The sequence below is a fragment of the Spinacia oleracea genome, chromosome 1 (assembly GCF_020520425.1).
Source record: "Spinacia oleracea cultivar Varoflay chromosome 1, BTI_SOV_V1, whole genome shotgun sequence".
NCBI lineage: Eukaryota > Viridiplantae > Streptophyta > Magnoliopsida > Caryophyllales > Amaranthaceae > Spinacia > Spinacia oleracea.
Window position 1 is genome coordinate 3,114,183 of NC_079487.1, and position 13,181 is coordinate 3,127,363.

A 13,181-nucleotide genomic window follows, 5' to 3' on the forward strand; every position below is an offset into this window, starting at 1 on the left:
TGAAACCGAGAAACACCTCTGGACATAATAAGGATGACAACTCTTACCTTATGTTCAAGAGCAAGCATCGAGCGACAAAGGAATTAGGAAATGCACACTTGTCCCTAAGGACAAGTGGGAGACTGAAGGAAATAATGAGCTGAATGCCTAGCTAGAGGCCGCTTCAGTTCAAGTGGAATTAATGATATTAATCCACAGCTTACTCTTGACTGAACCCGTAGGGTCACACAAATAGTACGTAAACGGATCAAGTATTTAATGGCATTAAATACTCCATCTATGGATATTCGGAATCGACAGATCTTGGTTTCAGTGGGAGCTGAGATCGTCACAAGCAAGAAATGAATACTCCGGAAACGATGATATTGCCGGAAACGATGATATTGCCGGAAACGGAAATATGATCGCATCGGAAATATAAATATTATCCAAGTCGTAGATGTTGCCTGAAACGGAAACATGGTACGTATCGGAAATGGAAATATTGCCGGAATCGGAAATATTGCCGGAAACAGAAATATTGTCAGAATCGGAAATATTATCGGAATCGGAAAATAATTCCGGAAACGGAAATATTAAATATTTGTTCGAGACGGAAATTAATTCCGGAATCGGAAATATTAAATATTGTTCGGAAATGAATTTCGGAATCGGGAATTTAATCGGAAGCGTATCGTACGAATTAGCATCGGACGAGGCCCGCTAGACGAAGGCCCAGCACGAAGCCAGGCCATCGCCCAGCGAGCCACACGCACCATCGCACGCCAAGCCTCGACCAGGCCCAGCGCAAGGCCAGGCCCAGCCAAGGCCTGGGGCGCGCGCGCGAGAACACAACAGCAATGGGCCGAGCGCTGTGCGCCTGGCGTGGGCCGCAAGGCTTGCGCGGGTGTACGGTGCTCGTGCAATGCTCGTGCGGGAATCCTAAAGCAATCGGGATTTGAAATATGATTAAATCCTAAAACTATTAGATAATGATTATTTAATAGAGTCCTAGCAGGATTCTAATTAAACTAATTAATATCTTAATAGGATTATAATTCCTTTTCCATACCTCTATAAATAAGTGCCTAGGGTAATAATTTATAGACACAATTGAAGTATTCAAAGGTTAAGTTTTTGAAAGAAAAATCAGCCATACACTTGCAAACACAATAGCCGAAATTCCAAGTAACCTTAAGGGCGATTCTAGTTGGTCTAACTTGAGGCGGATCCGGACGTACTGTGGACTATCTACGGAGGGACGACATTTGGAGTCCTAAAGACTTGTTCTTGTTCGGTTCGGGCGCAGCTAGGGAGGGCACGCTACAAAGTGTATGCTCCTAAATTATGCTAAATGATTATGTGTAAATAATATGTTTCCGGGCATTAAGGTTTTTCCGCATGATTTATGTTTTGTCATATGTATCATAACCTATCGATTTGTTGGTGAACCTACTCCCTAGATTCCTTAGTATATTGATTCTTATTCGTTTAATTATCGTAGTAGTTTTAGCAAACCATCAAACCAACTCTTGTTCCCAATAGTCTAGTCTGATTGATTAATAGTAGAAAGAACACTGTTTCCCTGTGGATTCGATCCTGACTTCCCTTGCTACCTAGCTAGTGGACTTAGGTTATTTTTTATTAGGTGATACAACTTTAGCCTGTCACTCCTAGAATTTTGTACTATTTGGAACTTGTAGAATTTTGAACTTTTCCTTGAATTTTGTACTTTGTAGATATATAGTGACCCCACTGGTGACCTTGTACGGTCTTGTAGAAGAGTAGGCTAGGATGGCCTAGATGTTGTTGGTAGACTTTTTGAATATTGGCTTCGGCATGGATAGCTTAGGCGATGGTGTAGAACTTGTATTCCTGCTTCGGCATGGATAGCCTAGGCGTTGGGGTAGAATTTTCTTTTGAAGTAGAGGTCCCTGGCTAAACTTGTACTGCCACTGGGGATTTTTTGAACCTTGATTTTTGTACGGGCTAGTATAGGATAGCCCCTAATCTTGAATGTTGATAATTTTTTGTATTTCAAAAGCTTTAGCATGCCTCGTCATACCCGGAGGAAGCTCGTCGAACGTTCGGCAGTTCGAGCTGCTATGGAGGATGCTTCGGATGATGAAGCGGCGACAACGAATGTGCTGGAGCCAGGCATGGTACCGCGGAGAGCCCCTACCTTTGACGGCAATGGTTGACGGCCTTCGGATCTTGCATTTCGGCCGGAGTTTCATCTGTCCCAGCGGCCGCGCGCTGGTTTGGTAAGTCTAGCTTGTACTGTGCTTTGAATCTGTCTCTTGAATTTGTATAGATCTTGAACTGAACCACCCATTTGTAGGCTGACGGGGAGCCGATGCGCACATTTTGGTCTTTGAGGGATCTTTATAATGTTTTCCTGGCTGTCTATGACGATGCGGAGGCTCGAGCGATCTAGATGCAGACGGGTCTGGTTGATTTCTGGCATGCTTTAGGAGACGCTCAAGGGAGGACGGGCATCAAAGCCCAACTACAGGCCCTGCTAGAGCGGTGGTGGGATATCACCAACACTTTTCATATGGTGTGGGGGGAGATTACCATTACCCCTTTCGAGTTTGTTATGATTACATGCCTCCCCTTTTCTGAGAGGGAGGTGACTTCAACTCGAAGTTGACATGGCATTCGAATGAAACTCAATTCATGATATACAAATGAATACCATATGGTCCGGGGGGACATGGCATTTGAAAGAAACTCATTCGAATAATCATTAAATGTCTAATGATATGATCCAATTCATGATATACAAATGAATATTAGGTTCTTTAAACTTGTTATGACTACTAGTAAATTGAAGAATTGTTGTGATAAGTTATACGGAGTAGTTGTTTAGCTGTATTTGGAGTATATGTATGATGTATGTTCTTATACACTATAACCGTTAATTATTTTGTAAGTTGGATTTCGTCTCAACTTAAAGAGTTATATTCTTATAGATTTATATATATTGTGTAGTGTAGTGTTTACATATGGTTCTCGTTATATAAGTATTAATCATCTTTACGATGTTGTAATTCAGTAAATTAAAAATACTGACGTAGATTAATAACTTATTAATTAGAAATAGAATAAAAACATTAATTGATAATGGCTTGAAAAAATCCAGAAGGAAATTGAACCAACCCGAGACCTAACTGAAATCGAACTGGTAGTGAATTGATCCGAGTCAAAGTTGTTAGGTTATGATACATATGACAATTCATAAATCATGCGGAAAAACCATAAAGCCAGGAAAACATATTATTTACACATAATCATTTAGCATAGTTTAGATGCATACTCTTTGTTGCGTGCCTTCCCTAGCTGCGCCCGAACCGAACAAGAACAAGTCTTTAGGACTCCAAGTGTCGTCCCTCCGTAGATAGTCCACAACACGTCCGGATCCGCCTTAAGATTGACCAACTAGAATCGCCCTTAAGGCACTACTTATTTTCGGCTAAATGGGCAAGAGTTATGGCTGATTTTTCTGCTTAAAAATCCTAGCTTTGAATACTTGAAAACTTATGTATAAATAATGACCCTAGGCCTTTATTTATAGAGGTATGGAAAAGGAATTGGAATTCTATTAGGATACTAATTTATTTAATTAGAATCCTGCTAGGACTCTATTTAAATAAACTTTATCTAATAGGTTTAGGATTTAATCTTTTATCGAATCCCGATAGCTTTAGGATTCGCACACGAGCATCGCACGAGCACCGTACACCCGCGCAGGCCTTGCGGCCCACGCTGAGCGCACAGCGCTCGGCCCATGCTACTGTCCGCGCGCGCCCATGTCTTCGGCTGGGCCTGGCTTGCGCTGGGCCTGGTCGAGGCTTTGGCGTGTGTTGGTGATGCGTGTGGCTTGCTGGGCGATGGCCTGGCTTCGTGCTGGGCCTTCGTATAGCGAGCCTCGTCCGATGCTAATTCGTACGATACGCTTCCGATTAAATTCCCGATTCCGGAATTTATTTCCGATACGAACAATATTTAATATTTCCGATTCCGGAATTAATTTCCGTTTCGAACAAATATTTAATATTTCCGTTTCCGGAATTATTTTCCGATTCCGATAATATTTCCGATTCTGACAATATTTCCGTTTCCGGCAATATTTCCGATTCCGGCAATATTTCCATTTCCGATAATATTTTCCGATACGTACCATGTTTCCGTTTCCGGCAACATCTACGACTTGGATAATATTTATATTTCCGATACGATCCATATTTCCGTTTCCGGCAATATCATCGTTTCCGGAGTATTCATTTCTTGCCTGTGACGATCTCAGCTCCCACTGAAACCAAGATCCGTCGATTCCGAATATCCATAGATGGAGTATTTAATGCTATTAAATACTTGATCCGTTTACGTACTATTTGTGTGACCCTACGGGTTCAGTCAAGAGTAAGCTGTGGATTAATATCATTAATTCCACTTGAACTGAAGCGGCCTCTAGCTAGGCATTCAGCTCACTTGATCTCACTGAATTATTAACTTGTTAATTAATACTGAACCGCATTTATTAGACTTAACATAGAATGCATACTTGGACCAAGGGCATTATTTCCTTCAGTCTCCCACTTGTCCTTAAGGACAAGTGTGCATTTCCTAATTCCTTTGTCGCTCGATGCTTGCTCTTGAACATAAGGTAAGAGTTGTCATCCTTATTATGTCCAGAGGTGTTTCTCGGTTTCAGAGTTCAACTGATCAAATAAACAGATAATCATAGCCTATGATTCATCCGAGCACGGCCATGCATTTCACAGTTTCTAGCTCTCCGAGTGGCCTTGTACAACTTTTAAGCATCTCATCCCGATTTATGGGAGGACAATCCCAATCTTGCGATCTTGAGATTAGACTTCGTTTGATAGGTGATTACCTGAGCGTTGTCTTTATAGCCTCCTTTTACGGTGCGACGGTTGGTCAACGTCAAAGCAACCAGTTCTCAAACAAGTAATCTCAAATCACTCAGGTATTGAGGATTTAGTGTCTAATAATTTTAATGAAATTTACTTATGACAGATTTTCATCTCTTACAGTAAAGTTTCATAGGTCTTGTCCGATACTAGTCTTCCCAAAGTAAGTATCTATGCAAATGATTATGACATTGCCATGTCCACATAGTTCAAGAAACAGAACTACTAGTCATCTTGCATTCTAATCGTCTAACGTTTTCTATGCGTCCAATTTTATAGAAAACTCCGACTAGGGACCATTTTCAACCTTTGACATTCAAGTTCACTTGATAGACATTTCTTAGTCACAGGACTGGTCCTGACAGTCTATCTTGAATATATCGTCAAATTGAAGGGACTCATCATTTAATACTAAACCAAGATTAAATGGAATATGAAAATACATTTCATATATGATAAATGTTCAACCCTAATGTTCTACAGCCATGGGCCTCGAACCCATCCTTAAAACAGTTCATGGAATTCAAAGCTATGCTTGATTTCCAGTGCCACAATGTGAGTGTTGTTTCTCACTTGTTGCATAGGTTTAGTTATCATGCTTTGCCAATCTTAATATCTTTTCATCGAATGTTCTTCGAGATATGATGATAAGATCTTTTGAGTGTGTTTATTTTGTGATCTATTCCTTCTAGCTACAAGAGTAGTTCTACGCATTTTGCAATGAAGAACCATCAAGTCAGAAGACATATGATCTACCCAAGTTCGGTGAAGAACTCTTTAACATAAACAAACAACCCTGTTTTATTGCTTCTTAGGCAATAAGTACTTTTACTTCAACTGTTTAGGTTGCTAGTGATGCTTTGTTTGGATTTACTTATCCAAGCAGTTCACAGATATGTGGAAGACTTTCCAGTTGTATCTTAGAACATAGAAATTAATATTTAATTTCCCACGCAACAACTCATGGTCTCCAATCCATGTTGCCATTTCAAAACACGATGCTCTATAGCTCGTCCTTATCAATGGTTAACTCCGAAGGGTCTTTCTTGATCCTTTGCCAGTGTTTATGCGTGTAGCATCAATATTTCGCATATCTTTATTTCCTTGAATCAAGAACTATTCCTATGTACCTTTTCAAGTACCATAAGTATTCTTGATCTCAATCTAGTTGATCTTCACTTAGATCAATAGAGATTGGTATATGTTCGTCATGCATAAAGCCATACGATACGTTTTGGCGATCCTCAGATTATATCATACATGATAAATTCTTTTGCAGAATAATTCCCAATTGAATTCTATTCATGTAACTTTAGCTCATCTAGTTTCAGTAGATACTAAATCCAGCTAAATTCTTTGACATATAATATAGGTTAAGAATCTTACTTAGATCCTTTGATGTTTAACTTAGTAAATGCTTATACATAGTTCAAACATTCTTTACTTAGATTTATTCACATGGGTCGAATATCTCCAATGGAGTCTTTCGTGTTTGATTTAGTAAATGCCATTACTTAATCTAAAACATTAATATAAGATCTTTGTAAATAGATCTTAATACCCAGTATGTACTAAGTTTCGCCTTGGTCCATCATTGATGAATAATTTCAAATCTAAGTCATTAGTATTTGAATGTTATTTCACAATAGAGAGATATGTGTGTGATACACATAGGACCAATTAAGTTTTATGTACTCCCACTAAACTTCTTATATATCTATAAGAATCATGTACATTTTATGAAACTAAAATACTTATTAGCTTCACTAAAATATAGTTCTAATTCCCAATTGCTTGCTTAAATCTGTACTTAGATTTTATAAACTAGCTTTTCTTTTCAAGCATTTATTTGGATCCACAGATCCTATGACATACCATGTACATAGTTTCTTCCAACATTTGACTGAGGAAGATGTTTTGTCATCCAATTGCCATATGTACCAATATGCAATCATTGCTTGAATTATAGACTTAAGCATTACGATTTTGCATGAGGTTTCAACACAATCCACATCGTGAATTTGCTTGTAACCTTTAGCAACTAATCTAGCTTTGTGTGTGAACACAATTTCATGTTTGATGGTTTTTATCCTTAAAATAAACTTGCAACCAATAGGTGTGAAACTATTCTTGCAAATCAACAAAATTTCAATTTTGTCATCAAAACATTGAGTATGTTTTATGGCCTCTAACCATTTAAAACATTTGAGTCTATATATGGCCTCTAACCATTTTAGGGAATCTGGGTTTCGTCATAGCTTTCTTACAGGTCACAAACTCATTAATAGTTTGACTGCAAGTTGTAGGTTTCTTTACTATCTAATAGAAGAATTTCATAGTTTCAGTGACTTGAACTCTATGCCTACTTGGGTATAGAACATCAAACAATAGAATATCAATAGCCACTCGAAAGTCTTTTGAATATTCTGTTCTCCTTGAAGCACTTGTAAAGTCTTCTAAGAGATGTCTATTCTTTAAAAGCCACTTCTAAAGTCCTTAAAGAATAAGTTCGGATTTTCTGAAGCACTTCGAAAAGCCTCCTGAATGTCCGTTTATGTTTGTTGTTCGCCTCGAAGACTTTCGAGGTCTATTTTCTCCCACTTGTCATTTTGGAAACGAATCTCCAAAAGGACATTATTTCGAGCAAACAAACATTATGTTCTCAAAAATTCGTGGTAGAAACAATACCCTTGTGTCTCATTTGAATAAATCACAACGAAACATATATCTATACTTGGGCCTTAGTTTGTTGAATAACAAACACTAAGCTCCCACTGAGTTTATGAACTCTTTAGATATATTATGAAAAGATATTCTGAAATTACTTTTCAATAGCTTTGACGAATTTGGTTTAGTTTGGTGGTAGTTGAGCATTTTGTTTTAGAAATTATAGGAAAAGTCTTTATGATTCATCATTGATCGAATCAAGTATTAATCGACTTCGATCATTCCAACTTAGATATGCCATATCTTATGGAGCTAGATTGTGAATTTTATTTCACACAATCATTGATGATCATTCTTGACTTAAGTAATCATCAACATGATCTAACCTAGATCTTTATGATTTCTTGCCAAGTGGATTTTATACTTCTGAATCTTTGAACTAGCCAAACAGATTCAACTTATATCACATTTGAGTAAATAAACCTATATTCACTCAAATCCATGTGAAATAATAAAGTCATAAAACCTTTCTTTATCTTTGAACTCTATCGTCTAGGCGTTCTAACAATAGTTCATATTCTTTGTTACTTTCAACAAGTAAGACTAGTTGTCTTAAATTGATTTAGAAATCAATCAACTTTCAAAAGTCCATCAAAATAGAGCTTTTGAATGTTAACTTGTTGATATGGTCTAAGCAACAATGCCAAAGATTAGTGGAACTCAAATCAAGGGGTTGATTTGAACCTAGTAAAGTTCTTTAAAGAGTTGTTTGTTTTAATCAAGCATATTGACTCAACCCGTAATTGACCATTTCATTCAAATAAACAAACAAACAAGCATTGTTTTTGTTCTTCTGAATGTGAGTCTTTCTGTGTTTGAAGCAGAAATTTAGGTATGCTGATTATGGAACAAAATAGCCATTAAGTTCCAGCCTTTGAAAGGACTTAAAACAAACTAGATGACCCTACAAGTAATGTAGCATTGCCATGCTTCATTTCCCACTTGTAGGTCATTAGTGTATCCTAGCTTCCATTGTTTGAGTTATTACCGAAGTAAGAACCTCAAGCGGTATATGATACCAAGGAAGTTTGATTTCTAGGTCACTTCTCTTTAAACATAAACTTATAGGTAGAAACGGAATCGTAAATTCCTTTCATTTGTTCCTCATTTTCCTATTTCTTGTACCCTTTCTTATAGTCTTAAGAATTGAATTCTTTAGTGTTGACTTTTATACTTTGTTAGACATGTCCAATGTCACCCCAACAAGGTTCTTACCATTTAATTTATGTTGAATATTAAGTTTCAACTAGATGATCTTACCAGAAGCTTCTAAAGTTCTCTAAGCATCGATCTATTCGAATGTCTAGGGACTAGACTCATTCGAGAATTAAATGGACAAAGATATTAGGTTGTTTAACCATTGGTAAAGCTGAGCGTATTAAACTCAATGCTTTATGATCTCAAAACTACAGTGTATTTTGAATTCACAAGCACCAATTGGTTTGCCATTCGACTTTGATGTTCGAAAACAACCATAAAAGTCGCTATAAGAAACGTACATTTTAAATTGCTCACTTTCTCTCATTTCCGTGAATCGTTCTTGGATTCACTACCAATCGAGGAAATTTACTGTTACCTTTCTAAAAGGATTTACTGCAGTGCAAGATATTTAATTATAAACAATAATTAAAACATACATTGAAGCATGCAAAGTCTAAACATTTATCATGAATAATAACTTGAAAATGAAAGCAATCATGCAATTTAAACAAGTCATTAGCATTTTATTCGAATTATGTGTTCCGGCAGGTGTGAATAAAATGATTCCAAGATCCTAAAACCATTGAAGAATTAAGCACAGTTTGTCGACTCAATTCTAAAACATTTTAGGTAAGCAAAAGCCTTTTGCTAATAGTCTAGAAACTACTCTTGGTTGATAGGTACGTCTAAGAACTTATTAGGTAAACCTATCGATTTTGCCACGACATAAAAGGACTCCTTACTTATATCGTTGAGTTTCACCAAAACTAACATGTACTCACAATTATTTGTGTACCTTGCCCCTTTAGGACCAATAAGTAACACCTCGCTGAGCGAAAACTATTACTAGATTGATGTAAAGGATATCCAAGCAAGTGTATATTTTGGCATGGCACCTTTTAACTCAATTTTTAAGTTTGGAACTTAAGGCTCTTACTATGTTAGTTAGATTTTAAGTGAACTAAAATCCTTAATCATGCAACATAATCAAGCCACAATCTCATGCATAATTAAGACATATTTAAAGCAATAAATAACTTAAAGCATGCATAAGATAAATGTGATCTAGTATGGCCCGACTTCATCTTGAAGTTTTAACTTCAAAGTCCATCTTGAAAATCTCTGTGGGAGGCACCATTTTCTTCAAATAGGATAAGCTATAATTAAAACTAATTACAACTATTTGATGGTACGCAGACCATATTTGAATTGAAAAACAACTTTGGTTCTTTAGACCAATTACATTCAAATTAATGGTACGCAGACCATATTTTCTATCCTATTTGGGCCATACTAGTCACTTCATAACCTGCAAAACAGTACATATACAATATATACCATTCACCCATTCATTATCATGAATGGCCCACATAGCTGGTTAGTAAAACACATTATGCATCACATAAACATTTGCAGCAATTAATCAAGGGCACCAATAATCTACAAATTATTCAGTCCTTATTAATTCTAATCAAGTTGTTTTAACCTTAAGGATTTGTAGACCTACTCAAGAGTTTTATGACTAAAAGTGCTCCCACTTAAACCAATAAATTCATATGCTTTACTAATTTTAAACATAAAAATGTATTTCTAGTCTAACCGGAAACATACAAATTTAATTAAAATTTAAAGCTCATATAAATTTATAATTGAATCCACAAAGTTTAATTTAATTTCAGTCGTATTTAAATTAATTCATGATTTTAATTTTAGTAAAATAATTAGAATAAATAAAATTTATTATAATTACAATATTCAAAATTAAAATCCAAGAAAATAATTTAAATTATTAATTTTAAAATTAATTAAAATTACGTAAACTGAAATTTTCAAATTAAAATTTCAAAACGATCTAATCGTAACGCAACAACCCCACGCAACGCACGCCCATGGGCCATACGCACACAGCCATCGCTGGCCATGTGCGCGCAGCCCATGCGCTGCGTCGCATCGCTGCTGCTCACCATCGCAAGGCATCACGCGAGCTGGTGCTCGCTGCGCGCGCCAGCGCTAGACGCACGAGCATGCTGCCGCAGCCCATCGCTGGGCGCAGCGTTCGTCGCACGTCGCAACACGCAAGCTGCTTGCCATCGCTGGGCGCAGCGCTCTTCGCACGTCGCAACAAGCACGCTGCACGCCATCGCTGGGCGCAGCGCTCGTCGCACGCACAATAGCGCTCGCTGCGCGCGAGCGATCGATGCTGGGCGTAGCACTCGTGGCACGCGAGCTTGCGCTCGCTGCGCGCGAGGCTCCGCACGCTTGCGTGAGGCAGTGCTCGCTGTGGCGCAGCTCGCTTGCTGCCCACACGCGACTGCTTGTGCCTTGCTCTCGCCCTCGCCCATTCGCCCATTGCACACAGCCCACGACACAAGGCAGGGCTGCTGCCTTGTGCTCGTGCACCATGGCCTTGCTCATTGCATTCGTACCGCATGGGCGACGAGCTCCCTTGCTCGTCGTCACATGCCCGCACTATACAACACCCCTTAAGGGTAACACGTAGCGTCCATTGCTTTGTGCGTGCAAGTTATATGAGCGAATCGCATAAAAATTTAAAATTTATATTCAAAATTAATGACAAATTAATAAATAATATTAATTTCATAATTTTAGGGCGAAAAATCGAAAATTTATTATTCAATTGATTTCCGATTAACATGGATTCAAGTCTAGGTCATAAAAATTTAAAATTTAACATAAATTTACAATTTTTATGGTGGTTTTTAATCATAGGTATCTAATTAAATTATAATTAATTATGAAAATCAAATTAATTCTAAATTATTCTAATTTTCAACAAATTAATCATAATTACAAATTAGATTGCATAATTAACAAGGCTAGGCATTCAAACTTGTTAAACATATACAGTAGGTCAATCAAAAATTCAAGATTTATCAACAAGAATCGCAAATATTTAATTTAACATCTTAAATTTACGAAATTTTGCATTCGAAAAACTAAAACCTCCGAAAAGTCATAGTTAGGCTTCGAATTTGAGAATTCTGGGTTCGGCCGAAAAGTACTATTTTTGTCAAAATTTTAGAATGCCTTTTACATGCGGAATTGACACAAAAATCACTCGATTTGGATGAGTAACGAAGAAACTGCCGAAAAACTGCGTACGTATAATTAAATAAACGCAATTTGCAATTAATTAACAATTACGAAAATTAATCACCCTTTTAATTCTTGCAAATTTGTAATATTTAACCATGTTCATGCAATTTAGATTATGAAAATAATAAGAGGCTCGTGATACCACTGTTAGGTTATGATACATATGACAATTCATAAATCATGCGGAAAAACCATAAAGCCAGGAAAACATATTATTTACACATAATCATTTAGCATAGTTTAGATGCATACTCTTTGTTGCGTGCCTTCCCTAGCTGCGCCCGAACCGAACAAGAACAAGTCTTTCGGACTCCAAGTGTCGTCCCTCCGTAGATAGTCCACATCACGTCTGGATCCGCCTTAAGATTGACCAACTAGAATCGCCCTTAAGGCATTACTTATTTTCGGCTAAATGGGCAAGAGTTATGGCTGATTTTTCTGCTTAAAAATCCTAGCTTTGAATACTTGAAAACTTATGTATAAATAATGACCCTAGGCCTTTATTTATAGAGGTATGGAAAAGGAATTGGAATCCTATTAGGATACTAATTTATTTAAGTAGAATCCTGCTAGGACTCTATTTAAATAAACTTTATCTAATAGGTTTAGGATTTAATCTTTTATCGAATCCCGATAGCTTTAGGATTCGCACACGAGCATCGCACGAGCACCGTACACCCGCGCAGGCCTTGCGGCCCACGCTGAGCGCACAGCGCTCGGCCCATGCTACTGTCCGCGCGCGCCCATGGCTTCGGCTGGGCCTGGCTTGCGCTGGGCCTGGTCGAGGCTTTGGCGTGTGTTGGTGATGCGTGTGGCTTGCTGGGCGATGGTCTGGCTTCGTGCTGGGCCTTCGTATAGCGAGCCTCGTCCGATGCTAATTCGTACGATACGCTTCCGATTAAATTCCCGATTCCGGAATTTATTTCCGATACGAACAATATTTAATATTTCCGATTTCGGAATTAATTTCCATTTCGAACAAATATTTAATATTTCCGTTTCCGGAATTATTTTCCGATTCCGATAATATTTCCGATTCTGACAATATTTCCGTTTCCGGCAATATTTCCGATTCTGGTAATATTTCCATTTCCGATAATATTTTCCGATACGTACCATGTTTCCGTTTCCGGCAACATCTACGACTTGGATAATATTTATATTTCCGATACGATCCATATTTCCGTTTCCGGCAATATCATCGTTTCCGGAGTATTCATT